The following is a 6,330-nucleotide window of genomic DNA, read 5'->3' on the forward strand; positions in this document are numbered from 1 at the left end:
ACGTAACGCCGCGCGGGGCGTGACCCGCTGGGCCGTCTTCCATTGGCGCCTGCGCGGCCGGGACGTGCCGGTGGACGCCCTCTATGTCTGCGTCCCTGCAGAGGGACTCGGCATCTTCCGCGGGCAGGTACCTGACAATAAAACTCAGTAAGTAAACTGAGTGAACTTCCTGACTTTAGCACAACTACAGAGACCGCTGGATGGCATTAGTAACTTTTCCCGATTAATTTCACTTGTTATCTGAAACCGCACTATTCTCCCCCATCTAAATCTGCCATCTAAGGCCCGGCAGAGCCTCATAAATGTGTCATGGCCGGACATTTCCTACTTGCGCAGAGCTGCCATCTCCGCCTCCAGGTCTACAGCCATAAATCCAGCCTGTGGTGTCTCTCCCTGCCAGCTCTTACGATTTACGCAGCATAAATTAGTTTTCCATCAATTTTTCTTTTAGCATTTATTACTGCATTTTATTTTATATCTTCAGAAACGCGCTGATAATTGGAGACAGAAATGCTGAATATTAACAGCAGTCAGCAAGTATTAACAATGATAACACACTGGGGAGGTCAGCGGAGATCCATGGAACAAGCAGTTCTATGGAATAACAGAGAACTGCAGTAGGCTGTATTTGATTAACCCCATCGCCCCCCAAAAAGAGACTAGGAGATACCCCATGCGGCTTCTCTCTTCAAAGTGGACCTGAGCTCAAAATGTGAAGATCTGCTTTGTTATAGGGAACATCTGGAAATGTTCATTGTGCCAAAGCCGTACCCTGAAAAAAAATGTACGTTTTGTCTTGAGTTCCTCCTGAAAAATAGCTGCGCGCTCTCTAGTATGGGAGTGTGCCTAGTCACTCCTGTGTCCCCAGCCTCATAGCTGTATATCGGAAGTGGGAGCTCGAAGGCACTGCTGTCTCTGATAGATTTGGGATATTCTGTGATGTCACTACTGTGCTGCTCACTGTTCTCCTTGCTGGAGGTTCAGACACACGAGGAAGCACAGCCCTGCCACTACCAAGATGGCTGCCTCTACACAGAGACATAGTGCAAAACTAGGCATGGTAAGTCAGTAATGGGGAAAAGATCAGCTGCAGGGGACCACAGACAATGCTGGTAACTAGATGAAAGTAGTCACTCGCACTCTATGATATTAAAGTCAATGCTGTTTATTGACTGAGATAACACACATCTCCTTCGCTAAGGAGATGTGTGTTATCTCAGTCAATAAACAGCATTGACTTTAATATCATGGAGTGCGAGTGACTACTTTCATCTATCTACATTTCACGGAGGCATCCGTTGTCACCACCGCACCCACCCAGTTGGATTTGGGTTTTTCTCCGGTCAGGAGTGCGATGGGACAGGAGGATTAAGTTTCAATGCTGGTAACAAGTCCCTGGTCTGCCTTTTTTTTCTGGGCACAGCTTTAATATTTCATTTCCTTTTCAGGCTTGAGATCATTACATAAGTTTTCCGTCCACATTGTACACATTGAAGCATAATGGCAAACATACTCATAATGAAACTATTTAGGGTTTACATACACTTTAAAAAACTTATAACAATGTATTGGATTACCAGTATTAAAAAGTGGCCGGGTTTACACTACGGTGTATTGCCCCCTAAAACACCGGATTTGAAAACGACGACTACCCCACCCCTCTCCAAATGGGTTAGCCTAGTTAATGATGTGATGCACATGGAGGAGCTCCTGGCTCCGAACGGCCAGGTATAGTCTTACAGTGGTTATTATGGGTTCTTGAAGCAGTTCAAATGGTAGGTATAAATGGGCCTATATTGTATCCCATTCCTTTTCACACTAAACTGCCGCACATAGAAATGGACCAGCCACATAGGAAAGAATGGGATTTCTACAGTACCTGCATTTTCATGCAGCAAAAATGCCCAAATGTGAACAGGCTGCGAAAAGCAACTCAAAAATAAAAATAACAAAAGCTCTTCTAAGCCGTCACCAGCCAGACAGCCAAGTCCTTGCTTCCATCACATCCCTCATGCTATATAGCGGTTTTACAATGAGCGTGACACCATTATGTGCAAATATTTCTCATCCAACTACATTGCTTCCTCCTGACAGGTGCCTGAAATCTGTGTGCTGCCCAGCCTGGAAAAGTGCTTTCTGTACATACTATTTTTTGACGGAGAGCTCAAGGCTAACGCTTTATAATCTAGAAGAACAGTTATCCTTTAAAGCAGAAATGTAAACTCAGACGTTCACCTAAAGCCGTGTTAATAATCTTGCTGCAGTGGATACAGAGAAGGGCGAATATACTTACAATTGTCTGCAGAAAAAGCTCACCGCAGTGCTGATCACAAGAAGACACTTGGGTCCCATAAACTCAGTTGAAAGGAAGGATCGGAGGTTCAGACTGGCTGATCCTCCCCTTCAGCAAAGATTATATGACCAAAGGCCAAGGCTTTTTGGTCATTGAACAGCACTTGAGGGACTTTTAGCTACTTTTTATCTAAGAAAAGTATGTATTTTAGCTTTTCTAGCCCTTCTCTTTTATGTATACACCCCAAAAAGACGTATAATGGATCCAAGGTTCCAAAACACACCTGGAGTTATCCTTTTGTCCATGTTACCTGGATCCGATACCTCTATTGATAAAGATGTTATCTGTTGTTTCCTTACTGCTGCTAGAACCCATATACCCCACTATTGGCCTACACCCAGAGTTAACTCCCTGGCTGAATGGGTCAGAATTGGACAATAATATGCTTATGGAGCATCTGACTGCGATGGCTCATGACAAAGTGGAACCCTATACTATCACCTTGGTGGTCTGGACTGACTTTCGCCATTCTCAGAAACGGAAAGATGTCTTAAATGTAGAGAGATTGGATTTTCCTGGCCATTGTGTCTCGGTGGAGGAAGGGTCTGACTGTTCTTTTTTTTTTTTTCATTTCTAGATTTCTATTTCAATCTGCTTCTCCTGTTCTTACCTTGCTACTGGCTCTGCTTTTGATTGTTCCTCACCTAAAGTTTTATGTAGCTTCCCCTGGGTTCTTTTTTCTACCCTTTATACTTCCTATCTTTTTCTTTCAACCCAATACTACTGAGATATACGTCAGCAAATTCAAGTAGTACCCGAACTTTGCCCAATATGTGGAGAGACAACACATTATACGAGTTATTACACTATTACTCATCTTATGAGTTAACTCTACTCCTGAGTGTTATAGAAGAAAAAGGATGTTTCCACAGTGGGGTGTGCGGATGCCCACAGGGGAAGGAGAGAGGGGGGGGCTTTTTAGAAACGATTCCAGACCTCAGAGGTAAAATCTTGGAAAGACATTTATTTAAAGTGCCATTTTAAAAAACGAGAAAAAACTAAACGAAACATATGCAGGTGCATTCACCGTCTGGTAACAGTACTGTACTGAAATGTATAGTTGCTTTTTTCAAGGTTGTATGAATGCTCCTATATATCCCGACATGTTTCGCCCAAACGGGGCTTCTTCAGGGGAAGAAAATAGGAGAGAGTGTGTATCATATGTATGTCTCCACGATCAATGGATCAAAGGCATAGGAGTGTAATAAGAGGAAAACAACTGTTTCAGATTCGGGTAAGGGTTGACTCTATCGGGCATGAGCTGCCACAGACAGGCGGACAGAGGGGTCACGTCGGAGAAGCACACTGTATCCGTCAGGCGGGAAGCAGCAGCAGCAAGCGTTGTTGGATTAGAGGCTGTAGTATTCTGCTCTTATGGCGTAGTGTCTTGCTGCTTTTCTCCCAGACGTCACATACCATTCCCTGATTAATGTTACTCCTGAGTGTTATTGACCATTGGATCTTGTGTTTCAGTCTTCCTGCATGCTGGGTGCAGTCTTCCTGCAACTGGACCACCAGGTTAAGATCTGTGCATCCACTCTGGTGAGCATCCTCTAGCAGCAGGTGTTCTGGGACCATCCCTTGGTGTGGTTTCCCACCCCCATGAGAATCTTCTCTCTTTCCTCTGTTTGTATAATTGGGCTAATTTTTTTAACTTGAACGTCTTCCTCCTGAAGAAGCCTTACCTAAAGTGAAACGTGCAAGCCTTCTAATCTCTAATGTAAATACACAGAAGGAGGGGAGAGCAGAGTGTTGAGACCTGATTTGAAGTACTTTAGTGCTTCTCTTCTGCACCTTGGGGATGAATTGCTCCACAGCACTTGCAGCTACAGAGGTGAGTGCTTGTTTTAAAGCTCCTTTACTATTTTTTAAAAATGTTTAACTATTTGAATGCCCATAGCCTGACCACTTAAAAGCAACTGTAAGGTTGCAACTGTAAAGAGGGTACCTGTGGAAGGTAGAGTCGGAAGCGGAGCAAGGCTGAGGTTTAGGTTAGGCGGTGTCAAGCAAGCAGAGAGTCAGCAACAAACTGGCAATCAGGTACAAAATCAGGATCCAGGAGAGTAGTCAAGAAACAGGCCGAGATCTAACATGAACAGGCAAGCGAGGTACAAAATTAGAAGAATAGTCAGGAAACAGGCCAAACTCTTAATAACATCCAGCGATCAATCCAACAGCAGCACACACAGGAACACACCCAAATAAAGGGCTCAGAGCACAGGAAATGCTCAGTATGTGAATGCTGGGCTGATTGCAGATTGACTGCAGCTGGTAACTAGGTGGAGCTAGAGAGCCCAGAGGAAAACTGCTGTGTATTTATCTATAAGGAGAGTTGAGTCAGCCTAGTGGCTCAAAGACAATGCTACAGCACCACCACCACCTCAGAGACCAAGGTTCAATTGCCCACTGCTACAACATGGGTGCTGGGCAGGCAGACACCTGACAGCAACTTGTATAAGAAGGACCTGTAAAAGAAGATGCTTTATACTTTCCTTTCCCACTGTCTGGTGCTCTGATCTTTACTGTTTTCATAAGCTGCGGCCTCCTTCAATTCAATAATTCCGGGAGTGTCAGAAGCCTATAGGTGCCCATACACTGAATCGCGGGAAATCCCGCGATCGTACGAGAATCGTGCAGTGTGAATGAAGACGTGCGACAGTTACTACTGTACGGTCGCATGTCTTTTGTCTAAGCAGCACGCTAGAAAAACGGTGCTCGGGAGACAAATGCCGAACGGGCCGGTGTGCGCATGCGCACACTGCCCGTTCAGCATTGCAGTCATCGCAAGCCCGCCTCTCAGGGGGAGGGCTTGCGATGATTGCAAGTACGATCTGCCTGTCCAAGATGGGCAGATCGTACGTTTTTTTAATTACTTTACAACCATCGCAAGACTAAGGTCTAATGGTTGTAAAGTATATGGCCACCTTAAGTCACACATCATTCTTTGTGGTTTCTTCCACTGACTCCTAAGTCATGGCTGTGTCTTGTAGTGAGATAGCAAAAAGTTTTCCCAGCACACTCGCCAGCCAGCATGCTGGGAAAACTTTTTGCTGTTTGTACTGTATTAGGCCCTTCCATGTGCACCTTGCTGTAAAGCTGGTAACAAATTGATGAGTGTGTTTGCCATTTGTTTTGCTTGTAGTGAGATAGGGGCCAGCGTAAGACACAAAGCACGCAGCAGGCGACTTCCAGAAGTGAAGAGGCCATAGCTCAGCAAGAGAGCCAAGTCAGAAGGAACAGGTGGTGTAAAAGGAGAGTTTAAAGCCTTTTCTTTTGCATGTCCTGCTTATCTACACTTTTTAAACCCAGTGGCAAAGTCCCTTTAAGTCTGTCCATTCCTGCTGTACACCTCTCCTATCTTCCATTCCGGAAACACACACTCACAGTCTAAAAACCTCCAATGAACTTGTATTCTCTCCAACAATATATATAGTTGGTTTTTTTTTTACAATTCCTGAAGTTTTACTGCTTCATTAAAACTAGACAGTATTCTTGTGCATTCTTATTTTCAAAAATAAATCTAACAAACCATTTTATCCGTTTTGGATTAAACTCCTAGAGATAACCACCCAGCGCTGGCCTGCAATCCTATTAGCTCCTCTACAAATCCCTCACAAGGCCTCATCTCGGAGAATTAATTTCATTGTTCTATTAGGTAGATACATATCCGGATAAGATCTATCTTCAAAAGGGAGAGTACTGTCAGCTCAGCCAGCTGGAAATACATTACCGAGGCTGATTTCAAAGAAACTAATCCTCTCTATGTGTACAGCTCAGAACCTCCCCGATTAGGCCTGCTCGCAGCATCCTTTTCATCATGGAGGCACTTCAGCAGTGTGGTTACTACCCAGAGCTGCCGAGCTGTCAATTACCACAACTAAAAAGACCGGCTGTATCTGAAGCAGCTTTTTAGAAAATCATATATATCGCTTTTTAAAAAAAAAAAAAAAAAAAGAAGGAAGAACCCATCACCCAAA

General features: G+C 44.3%; 1 protein-coding gene and 1 long non-coding RNA gene across 3 annotated transcripts in view; one reads left to right on the forward strand and one right to left on the reverse strand.

Moving 5' to 3' along the window:
• The window catches only part of CHCHD6 (coiled-coil-helix-coiled-coil-helix domain containing 6), a 220,847-nt gene that overhangs the window by 202,857 nt on the left and 11,660 nt on the right, over positions 1-6,330 (reverse strand). The gene's annotated exons all lie outside the window — the stretch shown is intronic.
• The window catches only part of LOC108784971, an 8,841-nt gene continuing 6,479 nt past the window's right edge, over positions 3,969-6,330 (forward strand). Inside the window, exon 1 of the long non-coding RNA XR_001941103.1 lies at positions 3,969-3,979. This is a non-coding gene — a long non-coding RNA (uncharacterized LOC108784971). The remainder of the gene's footprint in view (positions 3,980-6,330) is intronic.

Source organism: Nanorana parkeri, unplaced genomic scaffold (genome assembly GCF_000935625.1).
Source record: "Nanorana parkeri isolate BGI_ZX_2015 unplaced genomic scaffold, ASM93562v1 scaffold135, whole genome shotgun sequence".
NCBI lineage: Eukaryota > Metazoa > Chordata > Amphibia > Anura > Dicroglossidae > Nanorana > Nanorana parkeri.